Here is an 18,634-nt window from a genome sequence, read left to right as displayed (position 1 = left end):
CTGAGGGAACAAAAGGAAGAGAGCAAAAACTGAATATATTAACTTGGATGTAAAAGGTGAACCGAGGGTTGATGTGAGATGGCATCAGGTGTATGTATAACTTACAACACTGTTAATGAACCCAGACGCACAGAATATGAACCCTCTTCATTTCTGAATGATGGGTAACGTTACTTCTCATTTGACACATCAGTCACTGGAGTGACTCCATGGTTAAAAGAGTCACGTAGTCAGCACATTGCAACTTGGACATGAATTTGTTTTGCACATAAGATATCAATGTCGTGACTAGATTCTGTTGATTAAAGAGGATAACCGGGAATAGGAGTGTATCTGCAAAAATGCCACACAAAAACCTCTTGCGTGTGTTTTTTTTTGTACTCCCAGAAATACGTCCACCTTAGGGTTTCTCTGAAACGTTGGTCATCTGGGAATCCCACTGTTGCACCTGTCAGTCGGCATTGTGTATGAGTGCCAGCCATATGCCAGAAACATCACAGTTCTGAACTCACCGTTCCGCTGAGTAGTCAAGGGGAAAGCAGCGCCTTTTTGCCAATCCTTTGCAGTCCACAAATGCCACACACGGCGCCTGCAGGAAAAAGACAGTGGATCATGAATATATGTGGGATGTGCATCTATACTCTGGACTAGTTTATACAGTATAGTTGACTTTGGAGGTTATTGGATTTCACATATTACAAATATTATAACAAATTAATGAGTGTCTGGTTTAGAATGATTCTCTAACCAATCAATAGGGACACCCTGCTTTTAACAGTAGTGCTGAAATGTGTGATGCACATAATGTATTGTTTCTTAGAAAGGATCTGCCATGACTTTTTTGAGGAGCCGCACATTCAACCCAAAGCAGCACTGAAAAAAAAAAGGTAAAAAAAAAACAAGGCCACAAATCTCTGCAGGCAGTTGGAAGGACGTCACAGATCACCACGATATAAGAATAAACCGCCGGTCAACACCCTCCTGACCCTGCCCTGAGCAACTTGACTCTAACTGGCACCAACCACAACAAAACAGCACTTAAAACAAAAGTGGCAGTCAACAGCTCAGACATCCACGGAGGTGTAGGAGAAGCGAGCAGATGCTGCCCCACTGTCCAATCACAGTAGTGACAGTGATTCCACCGTCACAGGCTAAAAGGTCAGAGGGCTATCTTGAAAACAAAACATGGAGGTGACACTGGCAATATTTCGCATGGACTGATCCTGAGTCACAGGCTTCATAAATTAAAATCAAGTTCCTTGTCTCACACTGCCCAACGAACCAACCACTGCCCTTCAACAGTGGCAAACGGAGAAAATAGCTAAATATACAAGTTCAGGCATCATAACAGTTGCATCAGAAGCACATGTAATGTTGATACCAGGTAACACACATGAACATATGGAAGATTGCATATCAGGATTAAAATGTATGCTGAAAATCTCAGAATAAAACTTCATGATGCTGCTCGACAAATTTGATTTTTTGAGCGTAAACTCAAAAAGGCTGTGGGGTGAGTGTTGCAGACCATATGGTATCTGTTGGGCATATGGGCAACTTGGATGGAAATAAAGAGACATTCCATCTACCACATCCGCAAATGTCCTGATGTCCTGCGGATATAATATACAGTGTGTGTGTGTGTGTGTGTGTGTGTGTGTGTGTGTGTGTCCATCATCTGTATTCAAGACATCCACCAAGGTGCTCTACACCCCTCTGAGCTGCCACAAGGATTTCTTGTACAGGAATCACCTTCATAAAGTTACCCTCAATTTACATATTTTGCCATGCAACAAAAGCATATTAGTCTTTTTTTATTTATTTAAGCATACGGTGCACACAGCTCAGGTTATATTAGGCAAGACCTAAACATCTAAATACTGAAGGTCAGTGCTGTTTCCATACCAACTGCGTAACTCAGTAGCTTCATGTCGTGCCTTCTGACACTATTCACTATACATGACTCTTGACTTCTGCTGTTCAAATTTAAAGTAACATGTCTAAGCTAAACCAGGGAAGCACGATGGTGCAGCGGTTAGCACTGTCGCCTCACACTAAGAAGGTTCCTGGTGCTGGGGTCTTTCTGTGCAGAGTTTGAATGTTCTCCATACGTCTCCGTGGGTACACTGGCTTCCTACCATCGTCCAAAGACGTACAGGTTTGGTTGGTGATTCTAAATTGCCCGTAGGTGTGAATGTGAGTTGTTGTCTTTATGTGTCTGTGATGAACTGGCAACCTGTTCAGGGTGTCCCCCCACCTCTCGCCCAATATTAGCTGGCATCGGCTCAGATAAGTGGTTATTGGAAATGGATGTTAAAGCTGTATCTGGTGCACAAGTACCAGGGTAAAATTGACTTTTTAACATAAAAGGCCTTGGAAGGACACTGCTTCCATATTACCGAAAATAAGTAGAATAATTGACATAGTCTTGTTGAGTGTGCCTGAAAGCGCACACTATATGTTATGACGATTTGAGGTGTGCGGGAATTTTCTAGTACTGAATTTGCTGAGCAGTGTCAGTAATAATGTATGGGGTGACGGGGCCAGAGTCAGGCACACTCAAAATTTCTTTAGAAATTTTCTAGTTACATTTACTAACCACTTTATCATAATTTTACAGTCATATGATGCAAAACACAGGAAGTCAGCACTGAAACTGGATTATCTATATACTGATTTAACAAGGAGTTTGGGTGTTTAGTGTAGGATTTGTTACAGAAGTCATCTGTGAGTTGCTATGGCTTTCTCTCTTTTGTCTTGTAATGCAAAAGGAGAGATGGACGGGCTATGCTGGCATTTATGCAGCCTAGTCTCTAAGGGCACTGCTGCTAATTTAGCAGTAATGAATTTGAGTCAGTCAATTTAAGAACATGCAGCCATAACTACTATCAAGCGATGGGGATTTAGTCTTGCCTCTTCCGCTAGCTATCAAGAGCAGGGAAAAAGAATAGGAGGGCTGGTGGTGACAGCAGAGGTTGAAGGTTGCTTGCTCTGAAACTATGAGGATGTCTGTAGTGAAACACAAGCCTCTAACAAAGTGTAATCTCTTTATAACACTCAGGGGAATGACTTTTATCCCAGAGATGACTCTCGCTTACCCCAGCAGTAGCAAAGAGTCTGCATTATGTGGTTCATCCTGACAGTCGTTTTCACTGTGATGCAAAGTCTGCTACAAAATCTTTAGCAGCTGCAGATCTCGTTGAATACAGCTCCTGATTCAGTGAGTTTTTGCACACACTCTGCATTCTTAGCAACTACCGCTGCAGTTCCATGTGAACAGTTAAACACGGTGGCAGATGTCAATCATGATACAATCGGTATGCAATTTAATGGTAATGAAGCAAGAATGAAATGCTTAGGTTGCGGATTCTTGAATGAGCGGTGCCCGTCTAGTCGCTTCTTCATTTGTGAAAAAGCTGAAGACAAAACCTTTTTCAAAGTGCCGACTGTTGTTAATGGAGTCTGCCCTAAGCCAATCCAAACTTTTAACACAGCGCAATTAACCCTGTTTCTGGAGAGGGGGGAAAAAGTTCACTCGCATTTTTGACATTAAATGTCCCAGAGGCAGAAACCCGAAACAGCGTTCAATGATCTGCATTTCTGTCTCAGGAGAGATGCTGCTGCTACCGATAAGAACACAGTGGAGTTCATTATACATCCTTAAATCATCTGCACTCTAAGTTCAGATTTAGACCTCTCTCATCTCTTTTGATTTAGAGATTAAAACAGTGCGACATGATCTTACGGGGACCTCCTTATTTAATGTTTACAGAAGAAGGTTTGCACACCAGACTGATGAAAAATGCAGTCAATGTTGCACCTCACACTCCTGTTGTTTTGACAGCACAATTCAGTGAGAGAAGATGAAATGTTGTCCCTGAAGTATTCTCCACATCTCATTAATATGTATCCAGTAACATTTGAAAGTATTTTCACCCTTTTTACAAAGTTGCTGAGAGACATAGAAATATGAACATCAAGAGCATTAGTGAAGAAACAGAGGCAAGCTTCCAGCTTCGGCCTTGATCTCAGTAGATGTTCCAGAAAGAGAAAGCTTCATCTCCTACCAATAGACAAATTGCAAGAAAAGCTTGTGACACAATAAGTATTTCTGCAGGACTATCCATGGTATTTCTAACTGATCTGTATTGGTTCTGTAAAGCCAAATTCATCTCCGATTCTTCATCTGTTCTTCAAAACACTGGACGCTTTCCCAACACACTGTCATTCATCATTCATTGTAATTGAAGGCTGTTTTTCTGTTTACCCCTGCGCTCCACAATTCACTTGGTAGCTCAGTAACACAGTCGGAAAAAGGAAAACATCTTTTCATTTTACATCACCTCTTTCAGTGACCTCTGAGTGCTCCTGACAACTGACTGATTGTTGACCCTTTTAATATGTGGGTGTCAAAACATATGGCCAGAACCGGCCTATCAAAGGATCAAATCTGGCCCACTGGATGTCTTTGCAAAGTGTAAAAATTGCACAATAACATGACATGATAATATCAAATGTTGTTTACTGTTCATGTAGGAGGTAATGGTGGAAAATGTCAAAAAGGAGAGAAGTTGGCACAAAGTGTTGATATTTTCAAGTAAAATGGACTAGTTACTATTTCTTCACCGAGTTAACTGGGAAGCCAGTGTGTGTCTGGTGTGTTCACAGCACTTTTCAGTCCTCAATTAATATATTATTCAGCGCCACTAGCAGTCTCATAATCGCCATGGGAAAAAAATACAAGAACTTGTGAGACAACTGAGAACACAGAAGATAAATGAATTGTTGGCAGATTTGAAGAAACAGCAGTCTGTTTTTATGAATGTGGAAAAACTGAGACAAATTCCATTCATTTTTCAGAGGGACTCTCAGGTTGTTCATCATCTGTTTTATTAATGAATGGCTTATTAATGAACTTTTTTGGAAGGTACTTCAGAGGTGTTGTTATTTATATCGTTTTACTGGTCTGGCACATGTGGCCCATGGCCTAAAATGAGTTTGACTCTTCTTTTATCTATTGTATCTGTCCTGGTTTGTTCTACTTCATCACAATTCTGCATCTAAATAAGTGACATCATCTTAAAATTCTCTTTGAAAATTACGACATATTTCAGCAGGTGAAACTGACAGGCCAGATGATGCCATGGTTGTAATAGATGACTGCAATAAACTTCAGCACACTTCTGCATCATTACCCAGATGGTGTGACAGCCGATGGCTGTTTGAGCCTGTTGGTTGCCAAAAAGTCTTTATTCCTGAAAACTGGAGCCAGGGATTAAGGTGGAAGGCACAAAGGTTTGTGAGTGAGAAGCGGATGACTCACTTCCACTTACCTAAAAACGCTGTTGCGTTGGTATCTTTGGGGAATAAATGAACTAATATTGCCAATCCAATGGAGCTGCTTAGCAGCCAGTAAACTATAAAGTCGCGTAAGTTCATAAAGTTTCAACAGAAATGTAGCATGATGAACTCCATGTGAGACGTGATGAAAGCTGCCCTGTTAATGTCAAAATGTGACATGAACGCAATACTGATGCAACACTATTTTGAAATGTGATGTGTCAAGTGAGAGTCATAATGAAATACAACAACAACGCACTTAGCCAAGTCATTTATTTTATTTTTTTTACAGGAATGAACCATCCTGAGGCTAAAGTAAATGAGGGATTAAAAACTAATGCATGTTCTTACACACTTTTTTGTGAATCAGTAGCCAGTTCACTGAGCACTCTAATGCCTATCCTATTTCTTTCTCCTTTCTGAGGACAAACCACATCCTTTCTTTTTTCCCTACCCATCTGCTTTTCTTGCTTGCTCACAAAAACTTTTGACTCTTTTGACACCTCTGTTGACAGCTTTGTGCATCTTGCCAGTGCACAAGACAGCAAAAGACACATTTCAGCCCAAATCCCACAAGGCGCTACAGTGAGTTCAGTTTCAGCTGATCCTTGACTAAATGCCAAAAAGAGGCATTAATGATATTTAGGGATAGAATATGGCAGAAAGATAATTGCAAATACGGCAAACACCCTGGAACACTACATAGAGCATTTTATTGATTAATAAGAAAGTGAAAACTGACAAAATGTCCCAAATTCATGACTAATCTTAAAGAGAAACAGTCACATACAGTATTTAATCCTGGTTTAAAGCACTAGTACCTTCCATCACTCAGTTTAGTACTAATTATAAAGGTATTAACAACTTGGTTACTTAGAATATGACAGCTAATGTTGCTGTGGAATAATAATATTAGCTGCAACATAACTGAGACTGCAAAATTTGTTTGTTGCCTTAATAAATCTAATAAATGTAATATTTTATAGTTATATAGTTATTTTCTGTAAATTATCTTAGAGTTTGAATGTAAAAGTTCACATTAATGTAAAAACTAATAAGATATACTTTAAACTACAAAAACTATTTGTATGTAATTTAAGAAAGCAGAAAAATACTGAATAAATAACAAATAGAAAAAACTGTATTGTCATGTACTATATTTGTCATTATTGGCATAATACTTAAAATAACGTCTGGTTGTTGACTGTAAATGTAAGATTTTTTTTCTAAGTGCAGGATAGATTTAAAATGAGTGGAAAAATAAAAGGAACTATAAAAAAAAGACAAATTGTTGTTGGAAAAAATGTCCTATCGGTTATTTACAATTTTCAAAAAATGTTATAATAGCTACTGCTGTCACAGTGACTGGACTATTACATTTTTCTCACAACAATGATAAAACCACAGTTTCTCTTTGAAGCACAACTGTTAATTACACTTAGACTTCCATAGAGAAATATTCTTGACATTACAAAAGGCTAAATGATGGTCGCCAAAGGGAAACACAGACTTCATGAATAATTGTCACCCCATCAAGAGAAATTATGTCTAAGAGCCACTTAGTATAACTTAGTATGACACAGGCTACACATACTGTACACACACAAATGCACAGATACACTATCAGGCTGATCAACCCTCCGGCTTTAGTACACAGTATAGATTATGAGTCACAATCACTCATTAGAAGGGGACTAAACAGAGCGGCTGCATTAAAAGAGGTCATCCATGGTTGACTGACTCCATCACATACATCGTGATCCCAAGGTGTCACCCCAGGCAAAACTGTGTGTATCTGTGCGTGCATGCGTGTGTACAAGTGTTAACTTTTTAATGGCATGGACAAGACCATTGTATTTTGTTTTCAGCCCTGTCTGGACACTTTTTAAAAATATCTGGGTATCAGTAGTCAGGTATGTTCTGTGGTGTTGCCCCTCTGTGTTGATTGTAGACTCTGTAGGCACAGTGGTTTGGACTTATTTGAGCTGTGACTGTGTGTTACACTAATGGGCAACAGTGAGCTGTTAGTGAGGCATGAACACACATACACACATACACACATACACACACACACACACACACACACACACACACACACACACACACACACACACACACACACACACACTCACTCACTCACTCCAGACTTTTAAAAAAAGGGTGACCGAGATCTACACTCTATTATTGTGTAATATAACCAAGTTCATTTAGAGAACAAGAGTGTATGATTTGATGTAAAAGATGTGTAAAATGTAGTGGTGGTAAACAAACATAACATAATATTTCTGACAAATGAAAGAACACCTTGCTTGCACTCTTGAATGTTACTGTTGTTACCTATCCTAATCCTTAGGTTACGCAAAGTCACGTGTGGGCCTTGAGGTCCTCAACAGTATTAGTTGTTTGGCTTTGGTTAAGAACAGTAGGAGCCGGTCTATCTCAACACTGTGATGGACAGGGTCAAAGAGACCTATTGCTGTCTTCTTAGACATAATAGATAGCTTGCTGTTCACGATCCAATCTGCGTAATCAGACATCTGTGTTTCCAGACTAGAATATGCTGACAATAACAACTGCATGAGTAAAAACATTCTCTTTGACTAATTCTGGGCGTAAAGTATTTGTGGTGTTATCTTGGGGTTTAAAGTCTATCCACCAGCACAAGTTTGGCAGAATGTGAGACCAACTCAGGCACTTAAAAAAATATATATATATTTTATTTATTTATTTCAAAGATTATTTTTTTGCCTTTATGCATTTAATGATAGGACAGCTGAAGATAGACAGGAAGCAGGGGGCAGAGAGAGGGAGAATGACACGCAGTAAAGGGCCATCTGTTACGGACTGTAGCCTCTACACACAGGGCGGCCGCACAACCCACTACGCCAGTGGTCCCCAACCCCCGGGCCGCGGACCGGTACCGGTCCGTGGATCAATCAGTACCGGGCCGCACAAGAATTAATTAGTTATTTCTGTTTTATTTAATACGGTCATTTCGAAATAAAAAAAACGTTTCAAAATAAAGGGGGACTTCCCCTTTATTATAGTCCCAGTCTAAGTCGAGCGGTCTTTTATTTTGAAGCGTTTTTTTTATTTCGAAATGACGTATCCCCCCCGGTCCGCATTAAAATTGTCAAGCGTTGACCGGTCCGCAGTTAGGAAAAGGTTGGGGACCACTGCACTACGCTACCGACCGCCCACCGACTCAGGCACTTCTGATGAACTTTGAGAGTGTCTCTAATTCTCCTTAGCCAAGCGTCAATAAATATTACAGCATTAGACATCAGAGGCTCCTGAACACTTTCCTACCTCCTGACCTCACCATTGACCTTTAACTTCAGCAATTTCTCCAGAACAACTGTGTGAATGCAAACAAACCGAGAGGGAAATGCAACATCAAATTGGACTACTGAAAGTAATCGGACAACATGTCTGATGCTTAAGTCAGGAGCGACCAACTGTCATTCCTTTCCCTAGAGCCATACTGCGAACATGACAACAAACATAAAACCAGACCAGGAAACTTGTACTTTCACTTTGAAACTTAAATATTTAAATTTGTTCTGACTCAACGTTAGTTAAGTTCTGATTAGCATGGCATATACACTTGGCAAATACAACACATGGGTTCAGTTAGCAAATTTCCTCTGCGGCCTGGAGGGTTTAGCACTCACTCTTCCTGCACTGGTACCACATGTAAACACAGACAAATGAGGTCCTGACCTAAATCAAATATAAAACAGACTAATCAGGTTCAAATCAGGGCTCAATCTATTAGTGTGTCTGAGCAAACATTAACTCCATAATGAACAAAACCAAGAATACAAAGATAATAAGCTTAAAGAAAGGTAATAGGAAAAGTTTCAATTTATCCATCAACCTGTTCATTAGTCCGCTGAGAATGGCGTGATGATTTACTTGTCTCGTTTACTAAGCTTGTTCAAAAAGACTGGCCAATCATTCAGTACAATACAATATATACATGGCTGAACAGATGAAATTCCTTTAGAATGGACACATTTTCTACAATTTTATCATTCTTTCCAAATGACCTTCCAAAGTTTTACTCATGTCACCATGACAACCCGTCAAACTGTATCTGGAGTGCAGCAGTGGACTGAGGGCCTCATGTGGGATATTTGCTGAGTGTACTTTGCGCTGAACAGGTGAGCTAACATCAGACTGAGAGACAAAAAAATGATGAAATACCACCCCGAGAGCGAAGACGGGGTCACATCTCAGTCCGACAGTCAGAAAAGGACAGAGCGCGAGGAGAGCACTGTAAGCAGTGAGGCTGCAGTTATGTGCCGTAGACTGTGAGAAACAATTCTTTCATAATGCATTATGAAGCTGCAAAACTACATACAACTTTTCATTTTGTGGAAAACATCAAGTGTCCATTTGCACAACTGTGTGTCATTCTAACTTAATAGCAATCATGTTTAAGAATACAGTATAAAGGTCTGGGCATATACCTGTTGTGAACATGACCTCAGCATCCCCCAGGAGTTGCATTTTATTTCACCCACATTCACTTTGATGAAGCAAGAGCAGCATTTAATGTATTATATCACAAATGCACAGTAGCTACTTTTATTGTCAACAGCTTTTGTAAACGATCAACTTTGGTTAGATGCCAAATGCAAAGAGCATCATTTGGGATAAAACTGTGTCAGAGGAGAGAGCACAGTTTAGAGTTCTTTTTAAACGGGGAAATCTGACAATGGCAAGTCTAAAAATGTATTTTTAGTGAGTGAATGAACAATGAATAAATGATTTTCCACAATGGAAGTTATTCCTTACACAGATCCTGACAGATGATTGTTACACAGAACCATCTAGTGTTGTTGAAAACTCTTGACTCTACTTTCAATGAAGAAATACTCTCCAGTTCTGATATAATTAATCATTTTTACTTCTCTCACACCTAGCTAAAACCACAATCGTAATTTATACTGGAGCTGCCAGTACTTCAAAAGCCACATCGCTTGAAGTCTAGCCGGATGGATTCTCGCATGATCTTGCAAGGTGAGCTGCTAAGCAAGCTTAAATGGAAACCACATCATTTCAATAATCTATAACTGTAGCAACAATCATCATAACGCATCAATTGTTCACTTTAGCAAAGAAGCTGAAGGATTGTGACTCATTCTGGCAGCTGGTTTTTGCTACTGACCAAAAGTACTATGCTTGGACACTGGATAAGGGTAAATATGATAACGAGACTAAGACTATATGACAACATGCTCACAATAACAACACGCTAATATTTAATAAGAATTGTGTTTACCAAAATCACCAGTGTATTTTAATGTGTTAGCATGCTAGCATGGTAGAAAACAAACCAAGAGAAAGCAGACACCCAAATGAGGAGAAGGAAGAGGGACTGGATTGGGATCATCCTACAGGAACCAAAAACCAATGTAACCAGACATGATCTATCATGAAACCCACAAGGGAAGAGAAAACAAGAGGGACCCAGAAAACAGATGGAGGAGTTACCAGACACGGAGGCAAAACAACTAAAGAACCCTTGAATAGAGCTGGAAAAGGTGACTCAGGACCAGGGCGATGGAGATGAGTGGTGGATGGCCTTTGCTCCATTAGGGCACAAAGGGTTTAAGTTAAAGTCCAGTCGTGCTTAACACAGAGTAGAGTTTAGGTTGATAGGAATGTTATTTGTTTAGCAGGCATTTGGTCATAAACCAAAGTACTGGTTATCAAAGACAACTAAAGTCATTCAAGTCAAGTTGTCGAGGTTTAATTCAGTATTAACCAAAGTGGTGGACCAATCAACCGATCAATAGACCAAGATGGAGCTATACTAGTGGCTACTGACTGGTATCTTAGAGTTAAAAGAAGAAGAAGATAGAAGTGTCTACAGGTTATTATGAAGTGATCGTAGCAATTTAAGTGACTGATCATTGTGATTACTAAACATTTGTTCAGGTATTTAGGGCACTAGAAGGTTTTATTATTATTAGGTTATCTACATGCTAAGCTGGGAGCTATCTGAATGTGTAGAGCGTAGTGCCAACTTAACATATGGAAACCAGTATGGGAGAGGGAGCAGGAAGCTGTGTTGTGGCCTGGCTGTGGTGACGCATGTCTGGGAAACTGACTATTTTCAAACAGCTTCTATTTACAACCCAGCCCCACCCTTGATTTCCTTGCCAACAACACTAGCCAGTTAGCGACACAGACTCCCCTGACTAGGGTCCCATACACTCAACAACAGACCCTTTGTCATCATTAACAGCTTTGCTGTGACTTCACAACTGGCAGCTATAGAACTATTTTGCCGAAATGTAAAATAAGTTTCTTGCAGGTAGAGGTAGGACGAAAACCTGTGCATGTAGGCCACCCACAGGGCATGCCACAGGCATCATAGCTATTAATGAATAATGCAGAGACACATTTACAAAAATAAACGTGACTGTGTGCTATGGGTACAGGAAGTGAAGAAGAGGGTGGTGGAGTTGCAACAAAAACACAATGATGTAGATTTAATGAGAGATTAAAGCCTGGAGGTATTTTATGCATGTGCTTATGTCCAGTCTGAGACCCTGCACAAGGTTCAAAGAGATAATTCCCAGAAAGCGTAAGTGAAATGCAGTGGGTTTTCCTGAACCATCAGTGCCCCTTCTCTTCTCTTCTTTCTTCCTTTCTCATTCATTTGATGCGCTTCCTCCTAATCTTCCCTGGGCTGTCGACCTCTCAGAGACAGAGGACAAACTCAACCATTCAGCCATAGTTAGTCATTCACATAGCAGAGAAAGCTTTCCTTGTTCGCGGAGCTTAAGTGTTTGCCTCTGTGTGTGTGTGTGTGCATTTTTAACAGTATAATTTGCTGCATGATATCAGAGTCACCAGCTGCTGAGGGAAGATTTTTTTACATCTAATCCATTGTCGTACTGAATTACAATTCTGTAACTGAGCGCGGTACTCTACTCAGCTATATTTTGCTACCCATGAATGGGAACTCAGTGATTCAGCAGCAAGTGTTGATGATTCAATAGCTTAAAGGGGAATGACACCAATTTTTCAAAGCAAAATCAGTTTTCTTCAACCTGTCTAGGAACAGGTCACATGTCTTCTTAGCTGGAATGCTTATGTGGCATGCTCCATTTTCAGTGGAGTACAAGATCAAATGGAGACGATAGAATTATGAAGGCATACTGACACTTTATTTATACTTCTTTTTCGCAGGGAGATTAATAGTTTCATAATATTTTTTTCCCCAAAAAAGAAAAACATAAAATAACATCTGACAAAGTACTACTATTCTGTTAATCAATCATTTCACCGCTACTGCATGTGCACAGACAGACATCCCTTCCCTTCATTAAGGTAGTATCTATTTTTAATATTTTGCATCCTTCAGCGTCTGAACAAGATAATCTGTTCAGCAGAACTTCTACTGCCTGGGTCCCAAGCATTTAGTCATTCCTAAGCAGACACATTTTTGTTTGTTGTCATCGTTATGGTTGATGTACCATACGTGCACTCATTTTCATCACCTGCCACGAAAAAGCAGAGTAAAACTGGTGGCTGTTTGTGAAACTACTAAAAAAAGAGATCTGACACAGGGACTGGTGAATGATACAAACCTTTAACTTTGGTTATGATAATATTCAAGGTTTACTGACAGAGTAAAGTAAAGCTAGCACATAACCAGGCTCAAGACCAGTAGGGAAACTCCAGATTAGAAAGATCAATCAGCAATGCTGAGTTACCTTTGAATGAAACACTTTAGGCTAAATGCTACAGGGGAGCACTGAGTGGCCCTATATGAGAGTAAGAGTGTATTATCATATGAAGGGAGTTGCTGGAAAAGAGCATGCACGTGGTATAAGAATGTGTCTCCTCCTCTTATGGCCACAGGCTTTTGTAAATCCCAACATGCGATGATAAAATGCATCATTCCTCCAAGTGCTTTCTAAGTCCAGTCAGCCGTGTCAGATATATCACTTGTGACACATGGACAAACAATGGAGAACACCCTTGGGCTAATTGGTATATTTGTAAAAATGGCAGAATAGAGTTGTAGGAAATAGCCATCAATCTCCAAAGGTTGAATTGAAACATGGTCGATAATACGTCAAAACAAAGCAACGGTCCATTTTTTAAACAAAAATCATAACAGACTCATAAAAAACAAAAAAAAATCTGTAACGTGACATAATCTAGTAATCAGAAATGAGACCCCAAGTGCCTGAGCCCTAAGAGGACAGATGGATCACAACAGTGCCAACTGCTACACAGGGATAAAGCTTCAATCAACATTAGTGTAAACACAAACATGATAATTAGATCATTTCATTATCAATTAGTAAAATGCACTGTGCACCGTCAGCTAGGAGCCAACGACATAAAACTTTAATTTGTACCTCAAAGCAGCGTTTCTGCTCTTAGCTCCATGAAGGAACACGTTTAAAGTGCCTGTTAACTGTATCAATAAACTGTAGTTGTTTGGATTAGGCTGCAGGGAATCATGAGCTGAGTCTATAAGCTATGCCTGGGTAAATGAGACTCAAATTCAAGCTACTCTTGGCTGCCTGTTGTTTTTTTGCTGAGCTGCTACAAGTGGCATAGTTAGGAGGTTATTTCAAAACCAAATACATAACTGAGTTCTTGGATGTACGCCTGCAATACTAATGTATGAATTTGTACTAGAAGTTATTGTAAGATAATAACTAAGTTGATGAATTTACTGCAGAGCATTGGAGCACCTAATTTACTTTAAAAAAAAAACAAAAAAAAACTGTGCTCCGGTTCTGGCCCATTTAGGCAATGTGAGCCTTATAGTCTGGGTTAGCTATTACAACCTGTCTATGCTGAGAAATGTCTTTGGGAAATTCCACAACTTTCATTTGTTTTGTGTCAGACCGTTAACCAAAATAACTCCAAACCAAAAGACATCCACATTTTATGAAGCAGCCATCATCCCAGACTTCTGGTTAGTAACATTCCTGCCTTTATGTACTCTGGTAGTCTGGATGTTTCTGGATTTAAATAGAAGAGGTTGAACCTTCCATACGGACACACAGCTGCCATGAACTGTATTTCTTCATTTTATACATCATATTAGGTAACCTATATCCTGACTGCTACCTTCTTCTGTCTATATGATGTATCCAGAGGGTACCAAAGGCATCACTTTGTATCAGGGTTACATAGAGTTTGTCAGTTTAAACTATGGAGGTTTTATGATCGTTAAATAACAGATGTTGGGACCACAGGGACTGGACTTTTACTGTGAAATGTAAGCTGTTACGTTTCCAGTCGCACTTCTCCCCAGGACATTTTCTGTTACTTGATCCAGACACCCTAACCTGGTCAACAAAACTCCAGGTTGCCCTCTGTGCTGCGCAACACAGGCCACCAAAGAAAGGACAACAAAGGATCACAACACGAACACCTGCCTCTCCTAAGACCCCTGCTGGTTAGCTGATCGCTAACACAGAGTGTAAACAATTAGCACCTGCAGCACACAAAGTCAGCCAGCTGATTTTAAGGAGCAGCAGCACAAGTTAACACCAAGCTGTTAACTCACAGACAATGCACTGGCAATCTGCTTTCCTCCAACAACCTGCACAAGCAAAGACATTTCACCAAACAAGAATCACCGCAAATCTCTTTCTTTATGGACTGGTACTGTACTGGGCATATAGCTTAACACTTGAGGTTACTATGTAACTCTGATACACGGCTAGTTGATGTTAGTTTGCATGATCTTGTGTCTGTGTGAAGCATAATTCAACTAACATCTTGCCACCCATCGTTATCCTGCTGAACACACACATACCCCATTTCTTGGCCCCAAACACAGTCGGGAAAATGTAAAGCTCCCTCTCCATACACACAACTTTTGTTCTTTAGGTTAGAGTTATATTGTGTATTTATGTTTTTATTATTTTTTAATAAATTCAGGTTTGTTGAATGTTTAAAGAGTGAATGCTGCCAACCTCTTCTATGCTGCTAACTCCAAATCTTTCAACCTACTATTAACTTAACTATTAATATGGAATTCTGATTTATAATTAAGTGTATTTTATAAGACCAAAATCAATCAATTAAATGGATATCATTTTTGTCTTCTTTAAAGGAAGTGGCCTGAGGAACTTTAATATTAATTAAAGGTATTATTTATGATTATCTTTGATAATCCTCATAGCCAAAGCTAACTGATTGCACCTACACAGTTTGCTGTGCCTTTAATCCCCAACACAGAAAATCTATAATACTAAAAAAACAGCATTACTCCAATATGCATTATTGGCTGGTTCCTTTGCAATAGGAAAGAATAAAAACATATAGAAATGGCTGCCGGGCCTGATTTATCATTGCAGATTGACCACTGCGGCAAAGGAAACTGCAAGCGTAATTTAACATCTGGGGGAAGCAGGTGTGAAATTTGCCGCTCTGTTGAAGACTGCTTTATCGGGCACAAATAGAGGGACAGTCAAACGTGGCTGGAGAGAGGCAGATGAGACAACAGAGGTCTTTCTCCTCTTGAATATTTTAGGAAAACAATTAAAACTACTTAAATCACCACAACAGAACACCGTCTCAACAAGCTCTTTCTTGTTGTATTTTCAGACATTTTGTAGCTTACAGCAGGTCTGATTAGTTGTAACACCATCCAAATGAAACATCCAGATATATTATCAAATCAAATCATGCCAAATCTTCCTAGTTCCTAGTTCCTTCCTAGACACACTTTCATAAACAGTTCCATGTTAGGTCTTAATTAGTAGCACTGCATACAAATTTACTCAAGCGTGGCTGTGCTTCTTTACATCATCAGTCCTACCACTATAAATACCCCACTGAACTGAAAACGTGGCAACATAATATATTGCAGCTACAATGGTGATTTGCATTTGCAGAAGCAACCTGCCTTGTAGACAGATAGAAATGATAAATAGAAAATGTTTTTCTTTTTCTGTTATTTCTAGCAGATCTACTAGAACTGCTAGAAATAACAGAAAAAGAAAAATGTTTTCTTCAAGGTCAAAGTTATCCAGTGATTGCTGTCTTTACATCCATGGATATATTGCAAACAGGAACTGCTAATAGCGTATTTGGCATGTTTTTATAGTGCAAATTTGCTCAAATGTAGGCTTTTTTTTTTTTTTTGGCTTTTTCCTTCACTCTCACAGCAGTAATAACAAAGTCAAACTTAAATGAATCTGCATTTTCTCTAAAAGTTGCCTCAAACACACAAAACTCTCATGAAATTCTCGTCCACACCTCTTTGATTCATTGGTCAACATTAAAAATGATCAATCACCAGGCAATAACTGACTAACTGATCACAGATGTCTAACTGCCACTAAGAAATCAATCAAAAGCTTTTGTCTTGGAGTTCTTGTAGTTTATGGTAGCTTCACTGAAAGGGTCACGTTTGACTGCAAGACAAGGGGTGCATCCGTTCAGAAATGCACAGACACACACGCAGAGCCCATTTCAATGGCTGACTAACCACAATCCCGCTTATCTCTGCAACAGAGCAATCAATCATTGGCCTCATAAATCATAAAAGTTGTCATCCTTGTCTGTGCTCCTGTTTGCTGCCCACAGACTACAAACAAGTGAAAGGGAAAATTAATATTATAAGAGTCGTTGAGCTGCGGGCACGTGTCTGACCTCAGCCGGCGTCACTGAGATAAATATTTCATCTTCTGTGGTCTTGTCACCCTTACGGCAGAGCTTTCCTCCATTCAGACACATGTGAGAGGTGTGGAAAAACAATGTGAACAAAGTCCCACAAAGTCCAAATACAAAGTCTTTGTATTGACTTAAAAATACATTTTATTGATCAGTGACTTCCACACATTTCATAGAATATTATAGAAAGAGGATTTCATTGTCTAATTAATCAAAGAATTGGTCAGGTTGCCTCATCCATGACAAACCACATCTGTGTTTCTCTGTTTCCACCAAAAATTTGTTCAAAATCTTTTTTGCAGCAGTAGTTCATCTTTGTCATCGTCATGCAGATGACCTTTTCCTTTGCAACATGCTCCAGCTTGTCCTGGGGGATCTCTGTGACCTGTGTGATGTAATCCCTCCATCATAATAGGATGCATGGTAGATGGTTTGCACACAGATTAAGGGGTAAGGATTAGCGCTCATAGAGATGATTAATGGGGCGTTTCTTTATGCTAATGACAGACTGCGAGATGCGTGCATCCAAAGCCTTAATGTTACTCAAGGCAGAACCAAACTTATTTACATGTTCTGACATGACTTAAACAACAAAAGAGAATGTGGCAGAAATTAAATATATTATGCATGACTATATTTTAATTAGTGTACAATCACCTAAAAAATACCATAAATCGTTACCTTTGAATGAGCCTTTTATATCTACAGACGCCGTGGGTCCTCTTCCAACAAGCCTTTCACATCTTTTTCGCACATTTAACAAACAGGCACACATCCTCATATAGCAGCATTCGCAAATATCTCCTCAAATGAAATGGACAAACGAGCAAAATTCACCACTTGCATTTTAGAGAAAATGTCATTTTTAGCACTAAATCCTCATATCTATTCATCTGACTAAAAATATCTATCACATATCTGTGTAGGTGGTATTGGAAAGCAAGGTCTGTCCTCCAGAACTGCATAAAGTCACGATGTTGAACTACTGAAGCAGTGGCAAAAGGAAGAGATAGAAAGAGCAAGATGACTAAGACCTGCCAGAGGCACAGGTTGAGCTAGGACGCTATGCCCTTGACGTCTATATTAGGAGTCATCCTCCATGTAAAAAGGTCTCTCTAACGCCTCAGTTGCAATGAAGACAGGGTCAAAAGGACAACAAATGACTTCAGTTGCTCAGCTGCAGCTAAAACTGTAGTTGAAGCGACTTAGATACTAAGTATTTGAATTACAGCATGACATTTTCAAACAGACAGCAAAGCCCTCAAGGGTGAAGTGCCTACTCCCAAGTGATTGTACAATGAGTCAACACCAAATTTGACGAATGCCCAAGAATTTTCAAGTAAAGTCTAATTTAGTGGGTGGGGGGGGGAGTGTGTGTTTGGGCTTGCCAGGCAGCGTCACTGTCCCCTTCACGAAGGAATATTAAAGTTCAAGAATCATGCATGCATTGGAAAAGGAAAATACAGTGTACGGCGAACAGTGTTTATCAACCAGTGCTGAAATACTAGAGGTGTTTCGTAATAGACAAAAAATTCCCCCACTTGCTACATAAAATCAGTTACAGGAAAGCTGACTACAGTCTCACATGTCTGATATTACAAAAGCTCTTTGATGAGCTTGC

The 18,634-nt window shown here is 39.6% G+C and overlaps 1 protein-coding gene across 1 annotated transcript in view; it reads right to left on the bottom strand.

Annotated features, from left to right (window-relative positions):
* Positions 1-18,634, bottom strand: part of adarb1b (adenosine deaminase RNA specific B1b) — a 110,221-nt gene that overhangs the window by 69,633 nt on the left and 21,954 nt on the right. Inside the window, exon 2 of the mRNA XM_010739894.3 lies at positions 513-589. The gene's annotated coding sequence lies outside the window, so the exon portion shown is untranslated. The remainder of the gene's footprint in view (positions 1-512; positions 590-18,634) is intronic.

The sequence above is a fragment of the Larimichthys crocea genome, chromosome I (genome assembly GCF_000972845.2).
Source record: "Larimichthys crocea isolate SSNF chromosome I, L_crocea_2.0, whole genome shotgun sequence".
In the NCBI taxonomy this organism is placed as follows: Eukaryota; Metazoa; Chordata; class Actinopteri; family Sciaenidae; genus Larimichthys; species Larimichthys crocea.
The sequence above is the reverse complement of the archived record's forward strand: the minus strand, read 5'-3'. Positions and strand labels throughout refer to the sequence as shown.